The sequence below is a fragment of the Carlito syrichta genome, unplaced genomic scaffold, assembly GCF_000164805.1.
Source record: "Carlito syrichta isolate Samal-C Ts95f unplaced genomic scaffold, Tarsius_syrichta-2.0.1 Scaffold281088, whole genome shotgun sequence".
In the NCBI taxonomy this organism is placed as follows: domain Eukaryota; kingdom Metazoa; phylum Chordata; class Mammalia; order Primates; family Tarsiidae; genus Carlito; species Carlito syrichta.
Genome location: NW_007225184.1, coordinates 515,727 through 537,778, shown reverse-complemented (window position 1 = coordinate 537,778; position 22,052 = coordinate 515,727). Strand labels below are relative to the sequence as shown.

The window sequence follows — 22,052 nt, the reverse complement described above, 5'->3', positions numbered from 1 at the left end:
AATTCCCACTTCTAGTTCAGGGGGCTGAGGAACCTGTGATTTTAATGTGCGTCACAAGGGGTTCTGATTTGGAGGATTAACAGAGCTGCCTAGATGCTTGTCAGCTGGCTGTGTGCCCAGCTGTGAGGCCTTATTGCTGTATATGTTTCCTTTATAAGCCAAGCCCTAGCTGCTGCTTTTAGAACTGCACTTGAATTTGGCTATATTCATTAAATTATAAATATAATTATAATGATTACAGGCAATAATTATGATCGACTTGCAACAGTTTTCTGATTTATGCAAATAGCATAGGAGGAGCATGAGCTTAGGAGTCAGACTGGCCTGGGTGTTGATCTTTGAGCTTCCACTAACTGTTACTTAGGCAGGTTGTCCAACTTCTCTGAGACTCTATTTCCTCATCTTTTAAATAAGAATAATATTGCTTCACTGAGAGAGAGGGGTGATAAGGATGGAATGAAGTGACTTATGGCTAACCACCTAGCACCGTGCCTGGCATTTAGTAGATACCCAATAATTATTACTTTCCCCATTCTTATAGGAAGCAGGAATTGATCTTAAAAAACAAACACCTATAATCCCAGCACTTTGGAAGGCCAAGGTGAGAAGATTCCCTGAGCTCAGGGATTCAAGACCAACCTCGGCAAGACCTCATCTCTACAGTAAATAAAAAAATTAGCTGGGAATGGTGGCACGCCTCTGTAGTTCCAGCTATTTGGAAAGCTGAGGTGGAAGGATCGCCTGAGCCCAGCAGATCGAGGCTGCGATGGCCGTGAGCATGCCACTGCACTCCAGCCTGGGCAACAGAGTGAAACTCCTACTCATAAATAAACAAACAAAAAACAGCCTCACATATTCTTCACTGGCACTTGAAGCAGATATTGTCAAGGGAAACTTTCTTAATGCCCATGTGATCAATTTTTGGCCTTGTTACACCTCACTCTAGAAGTCAGTGGTTGTTCAGAGATCTTGATAGCATGCCTTTCCTTGCTCCTTTAGATAGTACTGAATTCTGTTGTAAATACAGGTTTTCAAGTGAGATTCCAGCAGGTAGATAAGGAAATGTAGATGAATTGCAACCTTGGTATCTTTGTGGTCGCTCCCAGGGTCCATTTGCAAAGAATGCAGTCAGGTGTTTAACCTGAAACTATACCAGTTCCTAGTCAAAATCTCACAAGAAGAACCTTGTTTCTCAGAACTTAGCCAGTAATGGATTATTTGGACTGCCTTGTTCAAACTCTTTCCAGGCAAAATGAGAACATTACTGAGGTCCTAAAGGAACACAATGAACTATTATACTTGTGGTGCACAGTGAGCTCCTTGCTGCAAGGTGCTTTCTGAGTTGAGTTTCAGCAATATCTGCCCATATCTCCCCCCTGCCCAACCCAGTTTTACCTTTGGAGAAAAAAAAAGTCATCTTTGTGGTGTTTAATTAATTTTAGGTTCACTGTTCTTGTCTCATATAATGCTCATGTAGTTACTTAAGTAATTGTCTTTGTATACCACATGCTCCTCCTTCTGAGGACCAAATCAAAAAAATACATTTGACAGCAAAAGTGCTTATCTGCATTCTTGACTGGAGAAACTGCAAGTCAGATGAAGACATTTGGTGAACTCAGAGCCATGGGTGTCCTCCTCCTGCCTTCTCTCTGGGCCTCTGGCAAGGAGAGACTGTGCATCCGAGCCCCAAGGCTGGGCAGTTGTGGTAACTTCTGTCATTTGAAGACCACAGTCTTCAGAGAGAAACAATCCCTGTAAAGCCCCATCGTGTGTGGTTCTAGAGTTCGAAAAGACCCTGGAAATCCTCTGAGCTAATCCCATTTGTTTTATGGGAAAGGAAACTGAGGTTCAGAGAGATCCACGTGATTCCTAGTTTATTTGTAAAAAATTGTTGCCTGCAGTGTGTGTATTAGGAACTGTGCACATAATAGGGGGCTCAAAATAGACCTCCAACAGGTTAAATGAGTTGCCAAATTAAGATCAGAAACGGCTCTCTGGTAAAGTAGCATAGAAACTATCCAGCACATACTAATTAATAAGTAAATAAACATTGACTGAGCTCCCTTGGTGTGTGAGCATTCTGCTGCGTCCCCAGGAGCTGGGGGAAGGAAGGAGAAGTACAACTGGGGAGACGAAAAGAGGGGCTTTCAGGCATGGTCCCCATCTTCAGGGGACTTACAGTCTATGGTGAGCTGCTGAAAGATGCTTTCTAAATCAAGGTAAAGACATATTACAAATATTGATGTATTGCAAAACATCAGACCAAACAAGATTGTATATTCAATGGTCTATTTATGTCATTCTGGAGAAGTTGGGGAGGAAGAGAAAAGACAGCAGGTTCCACAGAGGAGCAAGCCCAGTGTTTTCCTCGCTGGTGTGTTGAAGCCACAGGTGTCTTAATTGATATGTGTGTCCCAGGATTATGCCATGGCAGGGGGCAGGGGGAATTGAGGGAATGCTCAGTTCATGCTGTTGAATCGGTCAATGTGTGTGGCTCAGTTGACCCCAAAATTACAGAGATATTGATGCATCCCCATAACGGCCCCTTTTGTAGGAATGTGTTCTACTCACCTGGATCTTGCTTTTTCTTTCAGTGGCCCACCCTCAGGATCCTCATCACCCATCAGAGAAACCTGTCATTCACTGCCATAAATGTGGGGAGCCGTGCAAGGGTGAAGTGCTCCGGGTCCAGACCAAGCATTTCCACATCAAATGTTTCACCTGCAAAGGTATGGTGTCTCCAGCATCCTGGCTTAGCGACATGTCACAGTGGGGTGCTTGCTGTGGGATCCACTCCATCCCCTTAACTCCATACTGGGTCGCCAGATGATAAGTGAATGCTCTCAGAAGCCCTGGAATCCTTTACTTCTGGTTTGGGATTTGATTAGACTCTAGGAGGAGAGCAAGTTTCCCCAAAACCAGTGGTTCACAGGCCTTTGGGTACTTGCTGAAGTCCCTTCTACTGGTAGGAAAGACTAACACTGTGGAAAAGCAGTAAAATGCAGTCTGTGTTTTGTTCCTTATCTTTCTTTTCCTCTGAAATGAGGGACTCCTACCACAACGTTACCTTGTCCTGACATCCATTAGTTATAGGAGGATGGAAAACTTGTATGATTGGATGCCAAGTCACTGGCACCTCTGTGTGTATTTGTGTGTGTGTGTGTGGGCACATGTGTGTGTATATTGAGACATGAGAATTAAGCAAGAACTCTCAGGAGGCCACCAAACAGAAACATGCCTTCCATCCAAGAAATACTGCTTTGAGATTGATTTCCATTAACTAACAAGCCCCCCTGAATGGGTCTATAAAGGTTGGCATCTTGGTATGAAATATGCTGACCTGTTATTCCAGAGCCAGGGCATGACTGACTAGGGAAAAAGAGAAAGAAGAGTGGTTTTTGTGTGTTTGAGAAACAGGTTGCTTGAGCTGAGGACATGTTTGGGTAGCTCAGGATGGGGTTGAAGGAGGGAAGAGGACTCTGAGCTTGCTTGTAACTTTACTCTGAATCCTGCACATGCTAAGTACCTTCATTCCTAGAAACTGGGTTTCATTTTGAGTGTCCTCGTTCACAAAGACTCAGCATGGCCAGCCTAAGCCACTCATCCATGGCCAGGAAAGCTCTCAGGTAGACACCAGGTTGCCTAGTGACCTTTACATACATGAAAAAGGAGGAAGGATCCTTTTCTGGAGTCCACAACTACTCCTATCACTGAGCATAAACTTTTCAGGAGGAAGGACACTTGCAAGGGTGAGAGGTAGAAGGAAGAGGAGGAGGGAGGATGTGAGCTCAACTCCCTCAAATTAGCTCAGTGCTCAAAGCATGACTTAGGTTACAAATGCTGTATATACATCTTAGAGAGATTATTTAATCCTCCTGAAAACCCCTAGGAGTAACTATGATAAGTCTGAGTTTTCACATAAGCCAAGTTGGTCATCAGGAAATATTATAGTCACACCTAGAATGCTGTATTGCCATGCCATGTGACTTGAGTCCTGCCTTGCCATTAAGCAACTGTGTGATCACAGGCAAGTTACTTGTCTCTCTGTGACTCGGTGTCTTTATGTATAAAATAAAGGGACTAGACCACAGGACACTTAAGTCACCCCAAGTCTGAAGCTTTCAGATTTCATGTATATATATGAAATCTGAAATATACACACACACATATACATACATAAAACCATATATGTGAGTATAATATAGGAGCCAGAAGCCTAGAAGTACAGAATTAGAACTTCTTAGTATTCCAGATATTAAAAAAAAGACTCTCTCTCTCTCTCTCTCTCTTTTTTTTTTCTGTTCTATCCAGTTTAGCGAACTTGGGGTCAGCATTATACTTTATTTTTTTCTCATAAATTTCCTGAGACATGTCTCATGGGATAGAATCAGCATGAAATAAATGCAGTCATTAGATGACTGCAGCCCTGTATGTATTTTATATTTCTAGTTGAATGTATGAAGTGTTAGTCTTAGACCTGGAGAGTCCTTATTGAACACATTGAGGTATTAGAATACACATTCATTTATCCCCAGTGGGATGAAAGGTTCCTGGCTTTTTTTTCTCTTCTAGTTTAAATCTAACAACCAGGTGTAAGTTACTCATGTTAGAAAGTTGTATCCTATACCTTGTTTCATGCTATAAATGTGTTCCTGAAAAGTTGAATTTTTGTTTAAATTGAATCTTATTTTAAGAGCAGTTTCTATTTGTAGGTCTTATTTTTCAGTTTAACAAAACATTATTAAAATCAGTGTGTCCTCTATTCTTGTAAATGTGTTTTTTCTCACACTTAATCTGTTGATGGCTCCTGCCTTGTGTGTCAATTTTCTGGGGTAACCCTTTTTTTTAATAACTGGAGGAAGAGGTTTATTAAAAGGCTCCCCATGCCTTATGCTGTGAGATGTCTACGACTTTTCCTAAGATTCCCGAGTAGCATTGTTCTACAGGAATATGATGCAAGCCATGTATGGCATTCTAAATATTCTAGGAACTATGTTAAAAAAATAAAAAGAGACGGGGCAATTAATTTTTGTTAGTCTAATTTTTGTTAAGGTTATTTCATTTAACCTTATATATCCCAAATAATATTTCATCATGTATTATAAAAATTGAGATATTTGACATTCTTTTTTTTCATACTAGCTAAATAATGCATCTCAATTTGAACTAGATACATTTCAAGCACTCAGTAGCCACATGTGGTTAGTGGCTACTGTACTGGACAGCACAATTCTAAAGATTCCTTGACGTTCACATTCTTGTGGTCGGTCCCCTCTCGCTCCAAGGCCTTGCCAGTGTCAAATTCTTGGTCTCCCCTTGTGAGTACTATGCCTTTTTCATTGCTTTATTCCACACTGGACACTATTCTTCTTCCTCCATTTTCCAAAATACAACTTATACAAGGTAGCTATTTTCAGCAGACTTTACTAAAGGTCTGAGATAGCAGTGGGAGGTTGTAGCACAGATAGCAGTGGGAGGTTGTAGCACAACAGCTGCCCTAATATTCTCAGGACCTCTCAGCACAAGAAACTTTTCATTGTCTAGGTCCATTTCTTTCTTTCTTAAATAAATAGACTTAATTTTTAGGGGAGTTTAGGTTTATAGAAAAGTTGAGCAGAGATTGAACCAGTGCTATTTTTTATTTTTACTCAGAATTTCATCTGCCACCATCTTGGTAGGTCTTCCTCTCTCTACAAAGACCCTTCTCCTTTCCAGCTTAATCAGATCAGGGCTCTAGAGTCCATTAGGATGGTTTACCCAGAAACAGCAGTCTTCTCCCTGGGTAATGCTGTCTTCCTCCTAGCCCAAGTGACCCAGACTGCAGCTGAGTTCTAAAACAACAGTTTCATTTTCTTCCTGTTACATCTAGAATTCAAATGGCAAGCTAATGCTTGAAATAGAGGATTTAGGGTAGGGAGCACAAGCTTGGGCTTTTGGTCAAGGGCTGGCTGAATGCGTAAGTGGCATATTCTAGTTCTGACTTTGGTTTCAGGGCTGGGTCAGGCTTTCTCCCTGGAATTCTCTCTTTTCCTGCCTACTCTGCTCTCCTTCACTCATATAGCATGTTGACAAAGCCTCCTATTTCTTGATTGGGGGCAGATGTTGCTTTCCACAATTAGAAAGAAAGGTCTAAGATGCCAACACCTGTGAGAATAAAAAGCAGGGATGAACTCTTTTTGCTAAAAATAGGTTTCGAAAATAGGGAGAAAGAGGACACTGAACATTTTACACAAGAGCTGAACAAATACAGTGACTTCACAATGAGAAGATAAGTGTTGGTGAGCAGGAGTTTTGTTGGTGAACTCATCTCACTTCCTATAATGTCTGGTATCATGGACTCTGAAGGCCCAGGAGTTGTTTGTTCGTTTACTAAATGTTGATGGAACACATATTCCATGTGGGACATGATGGTAAATGCTGAGAATAGAAAGAAACAAGACACTGTTTGTATTCCAAGAACTCAAAGAGACATATAAATAAGCAACATTTATGAGGCAGAATAACAAGTGCTGTGATGACAAGACATATAGGATATAGAGTGGAGGCCAGGAGAGCTATAGATATAATGGTGGTCCACATGGAAATAATGTAAGGTAGCAGGAGTTATGATAGAGAATTGGAGACAGTCTTAAGAGACACATAAAGTTAGGGTTGATAGTATTTGGCAACTGACTAAATGGGAGGAGTGAAGAATGATCCAGGTTTCCAGCTGGGCTCTTTGGGTGGATAGGTGGAATTGCCACCAATTTAGGGACACTTGGTGGGGCAGTGCTGGGGAGAGAGAGAATAGTTCAGTTAGGTATACACTGAGGTTAAATGCAGGTGATACATTCAGAGTCTAGTAGACCTAGCACTCAAGAGATGCTAGTCTATTTGGGGAAGGAGGGTTTGAAAGTCTTTGGCATCTGGATAATGGCTGAAGCTGTATGGGTGTGTGTTTGAATTTCCCTGGGAAAGAGCAAAAGGCAGGCCCTGAATATTAAAGGATGCCAGCATCTGAAGGAAGTAGAGCCTGATTCCCATTTGTCACCTTGGAAAATGTAACCATCTGGTAATGAAATGAAGGAAGTGGCTTAATTGATAAATGGGTTCTGTAATGAAATGAAAATGAGATCCCCAAAGCTTATGTTATTTCTTATAATAACCCAGTGGGAGTAGAATGTTGCTGCAGACTCTGGGTGGAGCTGTTCTGTCTCCAGTACTCAGTAGCTTTGTTTTTCATCCTTACCCACAAGCAGCATTCATCCCACTAACATACAGGAGTTGTTTTAATGGTATCCATTCATTCTGTGATAGTGCTCTAGTGATGCGATCTTTTTTTAATGTATCACCTTGTATGTATCATGATTGTATTGTATGCTGTATGAGAGAATAAGAAACCTGAAAATAATGAGGAGCATTCATCTCAGTTTGGATGTGGACATGTTGACATTTGTACAGGTTTTTCTCTGGTGGAATGGCTTCTAAAAGGGACAGAGTATTAATGTCTAACACTTCTAAGTATCTCTTTAGATATGAATTATAGTTCATTTTAACTGTATATAGTATACATTTTTATTTTCATTATCTTGATATATAATTCATTATAATTATTTTTGTTTATCTTGATCATTTTTCAGGGTAAGGTTCTAGTTCCATTTTTTTTCCTGCCAGAAAGTTCTAGAGCATTTATAAAAGACCAAGGAGCAGAGAGGCTGCCCAGAGAATTAAGACTATCTGGTCAAATTTTCTGTGTTTCCTGTGATCCTTTCCTAGATTGTCCCGTATAAAATTTCAGCTACTCCCTATATTGCATCTCTCCCTGCTTTATCTTTTTTCCTTAATTCTATCATTTAACACATTCTATTCATTTATCTTCACCTCCTACTGGAGCATAAACTTCTTGAGGGCAGAATTTCTTGTCTATTTTGCTCACTACTGTATACCTAGTACTAGAACATTGCTTGACATGGTAAGTTCTCATAATGTAAATGAACAATATCTGTATATTTCTTTGGAATTTGAATTTTTTTTGAATTTTTTTTTTTTTTTGAGTTGGAGTCTCACTCTGTCGCCCAGGCTGGAGTGCAGTGGCATGCTCATGACCACCCCGGTATTGACCTGCTGGACTCCAGAAATCCTTCCACCTCAGCCTTCCAAGTAGCCAGAAGTACAGGAGCACACTATTGCACCCGGCTAATTGTTGGTTTATTGTAGAGACCAGGTCTTGCCAAGTTGCCTGGGCTGGTCTTGAACCTGCGGGCTCAGGCAATCCACTTGCCTGGCCTCCCAAAGTGCTGGAATTACAACTTTTTTTTTTTAGTTAGAGTCTCTGTCGCCCAGGCTGGAGTGTCGTAGCATGACTACAACAATCACGGCTCATGGCAGCCTTCACCTCCTGGGCTCAGTCAGTCCTTCTGTCTCAGCATCCCAAGTAGCTGAGACTACAGGTGCACACCACCACACCCAGCTATATATTTTTGTGTGTGTGTAGAGATGAGGTCTTGCTATGTTGCCCAGGCTGACCTTGAACTCTCGGGCTCAAGCAATCTGCTCACCTTGACCTCCCAAAGTGCTAATATTACAGGTATGAGCCAACTCACCTGGCAAATGTTTTTAATGGCATAGCTGGTCAACAAGATTTATCAAGTGTTTTCTAGGACATATGTCTTCAAACAGTTATTTTTCTTTTGAAGAGAAAGAATGCAAGTATAGAAGTCTGTCATTGATTGCAGAGCTTCATTTCTACCTGGCAGATATAACAGATGAAGAAACTTATGCTTAGGCAGTTCTTGGGTAAGCTGTTGCTGATGCTTAGTTTTTCCTCTGGTTTAGATCCTTAGCTTTCTCATCTGGACTCACATGGGCAGGCTGGATATGGATTATTTTGGAACTCACCTGGAAAATTGATAAAACTCCAGAAAAATGGAAGTAGTTTCTTATATTCTCCAAAAGCTGAGCTCAGGCTTTTACTACCTATTTAGAGACCCTTAGTCATTCAGAAAGTGATTAGAAGGTAGAATTAACCAGGATGAAAGAGAAATAAGTTTAATATAAATGTGCTTTCTTAATACTTCAGATGAGAATCCATTTTCATACTATCTTTTTTATATAAAGGGATAACCTGAGTTTTTTATCTTTTGATTTTTTTGCCGTATTAAAGTATTACCTTGTCAAATAAATATAACTTAGGTTTTAAAAATATTTCGGGTTTTGAATTTCAAACTGGGACAAGATAGGAGCTCTTACTCTTTCCAAAATATAGTGCTTAACAATTTTGACTCTTGTTAGGAGGTGATGATCCATGAGTCTCTTATGAGCAGAGGTGCTGATAGCTTTTTGTTTTGAATTATCTTTTCAAAGATGTTTGTCCAACAAATAACCGTGGAAGATAGAGATACTGTTTCCTCCCAAAGTCGTGGGCATATTTGTTTGCTGTGTAGTATGGTAATTATAATGTCTGCCTCTGGAGCAAAGGTTAGACAGGTTTGCTTATAGCTCATTGTAAAAGATTGGGGTTTCCTAGGTTTGGGAATCCTCAGCTATGATACTCACCCAATGTGAGTATATCATTCAGCTATACTCATTAATGTTACCCCAGGACATTTGAGGAACATGGAGAACAGTAACAAATATGAAGCTCATGCTTCCTGCTGTACTTTTAATAATAGTCTTTTGTTTCTGATCCAAGAGTTTCATGTCTTCTGCCAGCATTCATAAAACTAGAGCAGGTGATCTTGTTAACTTGCAAGTAGGATAAAATCTGAGATTCTTTACAGTTCATGACAGCTCTAAGGTCAGGTTTATGAATGCTTATTTCTTTTTTCTTTTTTTTTCTTTTGAGTTGGGGTCTCATTCTGTCACCCAGGCTGAAGTGCAGTAGCAAGCATGCTCACGGCCACCCCAGCATTGACCTGTTGGGCTCCAGCAATCCTTCCACCTCAGCCTTCCAAGTAGCTGTAACTACAGGCAAGCGCTACCACGCCTGGCTGTTTTTTAAAATTTATTATGGAGACGAAGTCTTGCCAAGTTGCCCAGTCTTGTCTCAAACCCGCAGGCTCAGGCAATCCACTTGCCTCAGCCTCCCAAAGTGCTGGGATTACAGGCTGAGCCACCAAGCCCAGCCCTGTGAATACTTATTTCTTAAGAAAGAGCATGCTGAAGTTCACCCGGTTTTATCAAGGAAGAACAAATTAACCAAGAAAGTGATTTGTATAATCCATGTTATGGGAATGCTTGTACTATAGAGGAAGAAGAAAATTGAAATTCCCTCAACCATTTTTAAAGCAAGCATCTAGCTAGTTCTGTTGCTGGTTCTTTGTATATCTTGACCCTGAAACATTGAGTGCCCCTCAGACATTCTTTCTCTGTCCACTTTCTAGTGATGTCATCTAATATCATGATTTAAACACCGTCTGTCCCCTGACAGTTCCCAAATTTATACTTCTCCCTTACAATTGAGTCTAGTATCTTTAACAGACTTTTCAGCATCTCTAGTAGACATGTCAAACCAATCTCTCCTGATTTCTATCTTTATCTTCATCCCAACCTTCTTTTTTTTTTCTTTTTGAGTTGGAGTCTCACTCTGTCACCCAGGCTACAGTGCAGTGGCACAGTGGCACAATCACAGCTTACCACAGTATCCATTTATTGGGCTCAGGCAATCCTTCTACCTTAGCCTCCCGAATAGCTGGGACTATAGGCTTGTACCACCACACTCAACTATTTTGTGTATGTGTGTGTGGATACGAGGTCTCAGCATGTTGACCAGGCTGGTTTCCAACTCCTGGGCTCAGGTAATGTGCCTGCCTCAGTTAGGCAGCTAGGATTACAGGTGTGAGCCACCGCACTGAGATCCAACCTTCTTTTCTAGCTTTCTGATTTCAGCAGTTATGAAGGCCTTCCTTCTGGTTGCTTAGCCTAAAAACATTGGAATAATTCTCAACTACTCTTTTTCCCTCACATGCCACAAGCAATCTGTCAACAAATCCTGATGGTCCTGTCTTTATAGTATGTACAAAATCTAATCTTATCATGTCCCAAAGATAACTACTCTAGTCCAAGTCACCATTGTGTTTTTCCAGGATTAATCATTTTAACGGGTCTCTCTGCATTTGTTTTTGCCCCTCTTCCCTGCTGCCCCGCTGTTTATTCTCAGTGTAACAGCCAAGCTGATCCATTATAAAAACAAAAAATTCAGATCCTGTCACCTTTCCAAGAATTTCTCATCTTTTGGAATGCAATCCAGAGACCTCAATTTAATTTCAAGTCCTCTCCCCATTGTTACTCTGTGAGCTCATCTCCCAGCATTTTCTCCCTAGTTCATGCTGAGCGACACTATCCTGCTTGATTGTTGTAAAACAAGCTAATTACCAATAGCCTTGGGACCTTTGTGCTTACTATTTCTTTTGGTTGACAAGCTCTTCACATATAGTATATGCCTACCCCCTCTTGGGTCTCTTCTCAATTGTCATTTAAAAATGAGGTCATACTTGACACCATCTGATATGTAGATGTCTGTTATTTTTTTTGTGTGTGTATGTATTTATATATGGTTTACATTGTGTATGGTTTGTTTATATTGCCCATTTTCTCCCCAACCCCACCACTAGAATGTGGGCACCAGTAGGGAAAGACATTTGTATTAACAATCCTTAGAAACAAGTCTAACTCAATAATTTTGTTGAATTAATCAGTAAAATGCTTATCGTTGAATAATATACAGGTTGAATATCTCTCATCCAAAACTTCAAAACCTGAAATGCTCCAAAATATACTTATACACTTTGATTGCTAACATGACACTCAAAGGAAATGCTTTGCTTATTGGAGCATTTTGAGTTTCAGATTTTTGGATTAGGGATACTCAACCAGTAAGTATATAATGAAAATCCAGAACTGAAATTTGAAATCCAAAATGCTTCTGGTCCCAAGCATTTCGGTTAAGGAATGCTCCCCCTGTACAAATCCTGGGTTATTATTTCCAAGTTATTTAAGTCCAGATCACTAAGACTTGGTTTCAATGAATGCTTTTATAAGTGTTGGAAGAAGAAATTGTTTTTTGTGGTTCACAGACCCAGCATTTCTCACACAGTGAGAAAATACTCTCTCTTCAATCCTTTTTTGCTTCTAATTTCATGAAGCAAAAGGTTTTTACAACAAAGAAAGAATAGTTTTCAGCCACAAGGACTTAATCAGGCAATGGTATCAAAGCTTAAAGTTAATTATACTGTTTAATATTTATTTTTCCAGATTCTCTATATACAAGGGAAGTAACAACTGACTTTTGGTTTAGGACAATGAGATACATTTGCCTTTTATAATAGTCATATTTAATTAAAAGTGAGCTGTTTTTTTTTTTTTTTTTACATCCAGGAAATAGAAGAGTAGATAAAAACTATAGAAAAAAACTAAGCTTTTACACCCATAATCCCAAAACTTTGGGAGGCCGAGGTGAGAGGATTGCCTGAGCCAAGGAATTCTAGACCTTGTCTCAGCCATTAAAAAAAATAAAATAAAATCACCAAGTATGGCGGTGTGTGCCTGTAGTCCCAGTTACTTGGAAGGTTGAGGCAGAAGGATCGCCTGAGCTCAGCAGGTTGAGGCTGCAGTAGCTGTGATTGTGCCACTGCACTCCAGCCTGGGAAACAGAATGAGACTCTGACTCAGAAAACACTACAGCAAAACAATAGTGAAGATGGTACCTGAGAGAAATTGGGAAAGCCCAAGAAATGCTGATCCTGATGGCCTGCTTGGATTTGCATCTGGAGTGATGAGGCTGTTTTCAGAGTTAACCTTACCATATTGTAGCCATGACATCTACTAAAATGTGGAAGTGCTGCACTTACATAGTCAAATATTTAAACTCATGCTGAGATTGATTTGCTTCTAATTAGATTGAATTAGTGAAGTTTTGGTTGTAATTTGAAAAGTATGCTGTGAGAGTTGACTCTACCTTGACCTTTTTTTCCCTTTCATTTAATCTGAGAAGTAATTTTTTTTGTTGCTATCACAAAGCTTTTTTTTTTTTTTTTTTTTAATTTTAGATTCAGGAGGTACATGTGCAGGTTTGCATGATGGCAAGGTGTGGAATTTATTGAACTCATCACCCAAATGGTGAACATAGTGTGCAGTGAGTAGTCCTTCAACCCTTGCTTTCCTCCTTTCTCCCCCTTTTAGAATCCCCAGGGTCTGTTGTTCCCATCTTAATGTCCATGTGTACCTGACATTTAGCTCCCACTTATAAGCGAGAATATGCAGTATTTGATTTTCTGTTTCTGCATTAATTTACTTATGATAATGGCTGCTAGTTGTGTCCATGTTGCTGTGAAGGACATGTTTTTTTTTCTTTTTTTTTTTTATGACTGCATAATGTTCCATGGTGTGTGTGTGTGTGTGTGTGTGTGTGTGTGTGTGTGTGTGTGTGTACATTTTCTTTATCCAATTCATCATTGATGGGCACTTAGATTGATTCCTTGTCTTTACTATTGTGAATAGTGCTTTGATAAACATACATTGTGTTTTTGGTAGAATGATTTATGAGTATTTTTCTTTGTGCATACACCCAGTAGTAGGATTGCTGGGTTGAATAGAAATTTTATTTTTAGTTCTTTGAGAAATCTCTAAACTACTTTCCTCAGAGGCTGAAATAATTTACTTTCCTGCCAACAGGTTTGTTTGCAAGCTCACCAACATTTGTTATTTTTTGACTTTTTAGTAATATCCATTCTGACTGGTGTGAGGTAATATCTCATTGTAGTTTTAATTTGTCTTTCTCTGATGATTAGTGGCATTGAGCATTTTTTCATATGTTTGTTGGGTGCTTGTATGCCTTTTGAGAAGCATCTATTTATGTCCTTTAGCCACTTTTTAATGGGGTTATTTTTTTTTCTTGTTGCCTTAAGTTCCTTATAGATTTTGAATATTTATTGTTTGTCAGATGCATAGTTTGCAAATATTTTCTCTCCTTCTGTAGGTTGTCTGTTTACTTTGTCAGTAGTTTCTTTTGCACTAGTTTCTAGTGTAGAAGTTCTTTAGTTTAGGCTGAATTGTCCATGTTTGCTTTTTTGCGTTTGTTTTTAAGGACTTAGTCATAAATTCTTTGCCTAGGCCAGTGTTCAGAAGAGTATTTCCTAGCTTTTCTTCTAGGAATTTTATAGTTTAAGGTCTTAAATTTAAATCATTAATTCATTTTTCTGCATATAGCTAGCCAGTTTTCCTATTTATATTTATTGAATAGAGTGTCCTTTCCCTATTGTTTGTTTTTGTTGACTTTGTCAAAGATCAGTTGATTGTAGGTGTGCAGCTTTATTTCTGGGTTCTCTATTCTGTTCCATTGATCTATGTGTCTATTTTTGTATAAGTACCATGCTGTTTTGGTTACTGTAACTGTGCAGTGAAGTTTGAAGTCAGGTAATGTGATGCCTCCAGCTTTGTTCTTTTTGCTGAGGGTTACTTTGGCTATTCAGGCTCTTTCTTGGTTCCATATGAATGTTAGAATAGTATTTCTAATTCAGTGAAAAATGACATTGCAATTTGATTTTGATAGTGTCTAGAGAGATATTATAGACTAAGTGAGAGGCAGAGGGCAAAAATAGGGTTCCTTGATAAAATCAACCAAGACCAAATGAGGTAAGTACCTTAGAAACTTTTTGTCCATGTTAAGCCCATGCAGAAGGGTTTGGAGTAGCCTTTTTTCAGTGATAGAAATGGCATTTGGGGGAGCCTTCAACTGTCCTCTGTAACAAAAATGAACTTCTCCTTAGCCTTTTCCTTTAGGTCTACCAGTGTGCCACCATCTGCTATGAAAAACCTGTGCGGGACACAGGGTGAGCCCAGCTTCCCTTCTGCAAAGAGTATTTACAACGTACCTCAGAACTAGTGACAGATTTCTACTGTGCCTAAAGCTTCTAAAACTCACATTGCAAGTAGCAGAAGCTTTAGTGAGAAGTGGGAAGGACCTAGATATAATGTATCGGGAAATACCATGTATACAGTTTGGAAGCTACTTGGAGAGGGGTTAAATTTACAAGACTCCTTAGTATAGAGCTTATAATATGGGGTCCAAGAACCACCTACCCCAGAGTAACCTGGATGCTGGTGAATGATTCATTTTCCTGGCCTCTCACCCCTAATCAAACTGACCAGCATTTCTGTTGTTGGGGTTGACCATTTCTGACCAGCTTCCTAAGTGCAATCATGTGTCACTTAACGATGGGTATACATTCTGAGGAATGCATCATTAGACAGTTTCATTGTGCAAACATCATAGCATGAACTTAACACACTTAGATGGCATAGCCTACTGTGCATCTAGGCTGCATGTTATGACCTATTGCTCTTAGGCTACAAATCTGCGCAGCATGTTATTATATTGAATACTATAGGCAATTGGAATACAATAATAAGTATTTTTGTATTTAACCATATAGAACAGGTAGAATAAAATTATTATATAAAAGATAAAAAATGGTACACCTATATGGGACACTTACCATGAATGGAGGACTGGAAATTGCTCTGGGTGACTTGGTGAGTGGTGAGTGTCATGAAGGCCTAGGACATTATTGTACACCACTGCAGACTTTATCAACGTTGTATACTTAGGCTACACTAAATTTCTTTTGTAATAACACTTAGCTTAAAACAAATGTTCAAAAGAAAAACAACAAAACACAGACCTAGGCACACACTTGTAGTCCCTAGCTACTCAGCAAGCTAAGGCAGGAAGATAAGTTGAGTTCAAGGCTATAGTAGGCTATGATCAGGTCTGTGAATAGCCACTGCTATCTAGCCTGGGCAATATACCAAGACCCTGTCTCTTAAAAACCCACACAAACACATTGTACAGCTACAGAAAAATATTTTCTTTATGTTTTTATTTTATAAATTTTTGTATTTAAATTTACTCCTTATCTTTTAAACTTTATTTATTAAAATCTAAGATACAAACACACACATTAACCTAAGTCAAGACATTGCTAATGATAGAACTTTTTCACTCCCATTATAATCTTATGGAACCACCATTGTATATGTGGTCTGTTGTTAATTGAAACACCATTATGCAACTTGTGACTGTATTAGATACCCCAAGTTTGACTGCCACTGCCTTGTTGAACAGGGAAAGAAGTTTCTAAAATAAGTGGTGGGGTAATGGAGGAGAAAAAAATATAGGTCTACAAAAAGGAACAAAGGAAAGGTTAGTTTAACTGCCTGTTCAGCGTCATGTAGATAAGGTTTCTCTGATTGTGGTCCTTGTGGCCTAGGAAATTTCCTATAGTTAGACTTTTATTCAGAACAATCCCATTAAATGTAGAATTTAGACATGAGACACTCAGCTAAAGAATCAACATAGAAATGCATGTTCTAACCATTCCTGAATGGTAATATGGAGATGGAAAAAGTCATGGTATACAGGTATGTTCCAAGAATTCTGAATCAGGGGCAAAAGAAGCAAGGGTGTAGAACTCTCTACTATATAGTTTTTCTACACCTGTAAGTTTCAAAGCTGAAAACAAATATCAAATGATCATCAGTGATGGAAACTCTGATTAGCCTAGAGGCACAGTATAAATTATAAGTGTAAACAGTAACATTTGTTTATTCAACAAATAATTTTTGAATGCTCAGGCACTCAAAAATTAGTTATACATGATCAAGTTATATTTATATATGAGTTAGACATAATCTGTGCCCCTGTAGGGGTTGTTAGTCAGACATTCAAATGATCCTATACATATGTCTTACCAACTGTAAATAAAAGGACTATAAATGGAGCTATATAGGTGATGTGAGTGAGCATGTAACTGAAGAGTTTTAGTGTGTTTGTGGTCGGGAAGGAGCAGGTGGTCAGGGAGGGCTTCCCCACCCCTACCTCTCTAGGAAGAGAAAGTTGAGCTGACACATAAATGGTAAGAATGCAACCTTTTATCTTGGTAGTAAGAGTCAACTAAATGAACTACATTATTTTCAAGAGATGTTCATTCTTTTCTTACTAAAAGTCACTTAATGTTTGCATAAGTCAACCTGGGACATTTGGTCACCTTCAGATCTTTACCATGTGAAATGTTTATAGAGCATCTGTCATATATTCATTCACTGTGCCAGGTCATGGAGAGTTGAAAGCTAGATATGATACGGTACCTACCCCTGAAGAACCTGTGATCTGGGGAAGTAAGATGCTTTACGAGTGAAATCATAGCTGCTAACAGTACAGATTCTGGTTTAATGGTCCAGATGCCAGGTTCAGTGAGTTCGAGACCACCTAGAGCCTAGTGGTCAGGGGATGTTGCCGAGGAGGAGGCAAAATATTAGCATAAAGCTCCAAAAAACTTAATATCCTCCCCAGGACTAGAAAGTAGAGTATGCTAGGTATAACCAAATGTAGGGTTGCCTTATTTAAGGCAGCAGGTGGTGAAGTTAGAGGTGTGGCTAGAGTTGAAAGTGACCTCAGTTTCGGCAAGCAAGTTTCTACTAGAAATGAATAGAACCATGATGTTTCTATTGTCATTGAAAAGATAGTGCTTTAAATATTAATTATAATAACTTTATTCCTTCTCAAAAATGGACCTAGCTTTATGATATTTATAGCCACATGAAAAAGACTTCTGAACCCTAGGAATCTGTAGAAAAATTTTTAAAAGTCAGATCATGGAAGCTCTTCTCTCAGGGTAGAATTGGCAGAAATCCTTATATAGAATCATGTTTTGATGAAGTTTGTTACCACTCAGCAGTATGAGTCTTAACTATATATTAGTGTGTGTGGGAAATACCTTTTGATAGCTTCTTTAAATCCCTTGCCCCTCTTGTCTGTAATATTCAGTTCATCAAGAGAGCTATGAACATCAAATCTATTTTTAAACTGTTTATCTAAGACTATTAGAAAAGTCAGATTGCAGCTTCTAATGTCCATGAGTTGGTATATAGTTTTCAAGAATTAGTCTTTTTTAAAGACTGTGCACTGTGAAAGGATTTGGGAAAAATACCTCATTTTCAATATCATTTTGCATTTTTTCCATGTAAAGGTAAGATGTTTACCAGGTCATGTTCACTCCATGTAGAACGTGTGAACTTATTAAGTACATGGTTATTTATAGAGTAAGATGGATGGCAATTGAGGAGTGGGGGTTTGAATATACAGATTGAGAGTTTTCTATGTTTGGTTTTTTAAAAAGTAAAATTGTATTATCTAATTTATAAGTTGTAAGAACGAACTCTTTATATCTAATTTCTGAAATGGAACTTTGGAAAGTAGTTAAAATGATGAATTTGCTGTTCTTTTCATTGCAATGTAATCCCTGCAACTTGACCTAGAAATGTAGGTCAAGAAAATAGCATTATCCCATTGTACAAATCCAGCAGGATCAGTGTGCTGGCTATCCTGGATAAAAAGACCATTTATTATATTATAAATATTTCCTAACCAAAGTGATAAGAGTAGCCCTCTTCTGGAGCCTGCTCTCATTTGTTATCACCTTTGTGGCTATAGCTTATCTAACCTACATCTCTTGGTACATTTAAAACAAGTTTTTTCCCATTATGTCCTCCTTAGTTGAAAAAGAGCTGATCATTGATTTCCTTAAAATAACCCACCATATACCTAAAGACCATTGTTACATTGACTTATGTTTCTTTGGTCTAAGCCCATCTACTTCTTAAAAGTGCTCTCTTCCCTCCTTTTAATTAATCCTGTTGTTTCCCTGTGCTCCCATTCTAGTTTCTTCTTATCCATCTTAAATCATGGAGCACTTAACTGGTCACAGTCTTATTTTCTGTAATCAGGGCCTTCTTGGTGTTGCTAAACACAAAGTAGAACTTATTGCCACCCTACCCATGGCAAGTGTGAATTGAAATCGTCTCTTAGGTTGTTAAGTTGCAGTCAATTTCAGTTGCTGAAAAAGTTCAGAAGAGTCTTATAAGACCAGAAAAGTTGGGAAGTGAGTGAAATTACTGCGTTTTCACCACTCTCTTGATGCCATTTAGTTAGTTTCAGGAGCAAAGGCATGATTATTGACTCAGTCATGACAAAATGCCCTTTATCTGATGCTTTGCCAGAGGAACTTGGCTGTGACTATAGGGTGCAGACACCAGCCTGGTTTAAAGCAATATGAAAATGGGGAGGGGGGGAAGGGAAAATAATTTTCTATCTCTCTGAGTACTATGGAAGATATAAAATGCATAAGAAATGGTCTTTGCCTTCAGTAAACTTGCAATCAAGAAGACATAATCATAATGGCAGTATATGGAATATTTCAAGAGAACATATTAACAACCGAATGTCAATAATTGTTCTAAGTTCCAAGGATGCAGAGCTTTGGGGGACTGGAAGAGGCTGTCAGGTTCAACAAGAGGGCCAATCTGAGTGGGGCCGAGAGGCTCGGTGGAGTTGGCATCAGCAAGGGAATGGTAGGAATGTCAGTGGGACACTGAGGATCAGTTGGACTGGAGCAAAGTACTGGTATTTGGAAAGAGTCAGATGAGCATTTGAAAGATGTGGTGGCCTTACAAGCAACATAAAGCATTTGGTAGAGTGAAGCAAGAACATCTTGTAATGAAAGCATCCTTCTTATATTAATTTGGAGGCAGTGTGCATGAGATATTGGGCAGGGAGAAACTAGAGGAAAAGAACCCATTAGGGAGGTTAATAGACTCCATGCTAACTTCTTCCTGTGGTTACTGGTAAAAATGGCTGTGCATCTGCACCTTTATCTTTTGTTTTCAATCTGCTTATAGACATATGTATATATAACTATTGCTGAGGCTGTCTCTTGTGCCTGGAGTTCATAAAAGGCAAAGATACATGACCTCATATGTATCAGATCATACATGTTTTGGAGACTGAAAAAGGGAAAGGGATAATAGAGAACATAGACCTTTATAAAATTTACCTGTGGGCCCAAAATTCACATGAGTGGCCCTTTTTGAGATAAAACTCTCTGGAGTATACAAAATTGGTCCTATTAAGCATAGCCAGCCATTCATTTTTCTCTTGTGCGTGTTTTTAGCCCTAATACCTGATATTAAAGTAATCTGTGCTAGGGTGGAAGACTTTAATACTTATTTTTGTCTTATGGGCCAAGCCAAAAATTGAGACTAATATTTAACATAGCATTATTTATTCTGGATACTATTGTTTCTTGAATTGTTTATAAGTTGGTTTGCCCATGAAGTTCCATAAGTGTAACAAAAAACTTAAGATGTAGTCAAATATTTTATTCATAAATAGAGATGCCAGAATGATTTCCTTTCAACCAAGGCTCTTTACTTAGTATTGTAAATCCAAACTGGAAATTAAATACAAACTCTCAAATGCCTTACCTTGGGGACCCATTTTACCATCTGGTTGAGCTTGTAACTATCTTCTTTCCCAAAAAATGATCATTGATTTTGATGTGCATTTGGAAGCTAATGTGAAAAACTCTTAAAATAAGTCTTTTGAGGCTATTTGCTTCCAGGATAATGCATTATCAAAAGTTATTTCTGGTGGGAACTTGCCCCCTCACTTTATTGTTGATGAGTCTCTGTTCAGCTATTTTGAACTCTGGGCTACAGTGGATGGTACTTATGAATTGCTGTGTGTGATACTTTCAAGCACACCCCTCTGGGTTTCAGATTAAAAAATGAATTAAATCAGATCCTGCATTGTAATGGTATTTTTAATAGTTTGGAAAGACATGGTATCAAAGTCGGCCTTTTCATTCTGTATGAATGCAAAGAGTTTGAGGAAATGAATAGCATAACATCTTGGATGAATTAAAGTCTTTGAAAATTTATTGGAATAGAGGATGTGGGCAGAGCATGGGAATAGGTGTTCACAGTGCTAATCAGGTTGAAATATTTGAGTCCTATACCCTGTGTCTGTCCCACTCCAGCTCTAGCACATACCAGCCTAGGAGGAGGCAGGGATGGTCTGATCCTAGGCAAGGTGAAACAGGATTTTGGCCTGACCCAAGGATAAAGTAGCATTTTTTTTTTAAAGATGTGGGGTACAAGTCAGGATTGGGTACATAGGTTGTCTAGGTACAGGTGAACTTTGGGCCTCCCATTGGCCTTCATTTCATAGGATCAGGTACCCTTATTGATTTTATGTGCCCCCCCCCCACAATCCCCTGGAAGAGTTCTGCTACTGCCAGTCCCTTTCTTTTAGTATTATGATAGGTGTTCAGGATCCACTTAATGAGTGGGAACATATGGTACTTAGTTCTTTGTTTCTGTGGTAGATCACTGAGTATGATAGACTCCAGATCCATCCAAATTGCTATAAAGTCCATAGTTTTTTCCTTCTTTATGGCTGTGTAATATCCATTGTGTATATGTACATTTTTTTTATCCAGTCCACTTTTGATGGGCAATACTGTTGTGCTATTGTGCTATTGTGAATAGTGCTGCAATAAGCACATATCTTTTTGTAGAATGATTTAAGTTCCCCTAGGTATATTCCCAAAAGAGAGATTGCTGGGTTGTATGGCAAGTTGATTTCTAGTTCTTTTAGGAGTCACCATATTGTTTTCCATAGAGGCTGAATAAGTTTGCATTCCCACCAACAGTGTAGAAGCATTCCTTTTTCTATGCATACTTGCCAGCATCTGTTGTTTTTTATTTTATTAATGATGGCCATTCTTACTGGAGTTAGGTGATATCTCAGTGTAGTTTTGATTTACATTCTCTGATGATTAGTGAGGCTGAGCATGTGTCTGTTGGCTGCTCATATGTCTTCTTTGAAGAAGTGGCTATTCATGTCTTTTGCCCACTTTTTATGGGGCTGTTTGTTTTTTCCCTTTGGCACATTTGAGTTTCTTGTAGATGCTGGATATTAGGCCTTTGTCAGATATACAGTGGGTAAATATTTTTTCTCATTCTGTGGACTGTCTCTCTGCTCTCTTGATAGTTTCTTTTGTTTGCAGAAGCTTTTCAGTTTGATGAGATCCCATTTGCCTATCTTATGGCATGAACATTTAAGATTTTGATCAGGAATTGGCTGCCTGTTCCAATTTCTGTAAGGGTGTCTCCTGCATTTTCTAAGATTCTTATAGTTTGAGGTTAACATTTAGGTCTTTGATCCATTTAAAGTT

General features: G+C 38.8%; 1 protein-coding gene across 1 annotated transcript in view; it reads left to right on the top strand.

Moving 5' to 3' along the window:
• Nucleotides 1-22,052, top strand: part of ABLIM1 (actin binding LIM protein 1) — a 176,931-nt gene that overhangs the window by 5,562 nt on the left and 149,317 nt on the right. The window contains exon 2 of the mRNA XM_021709761.1: nt 2,595-2,729. The gene's annotated coding sequence lies outside the window, so the exon portion shown is untranslated. The remainder of the gene's footprint in view (nt 1-2,594; nt 2,730-22,052) is intronic.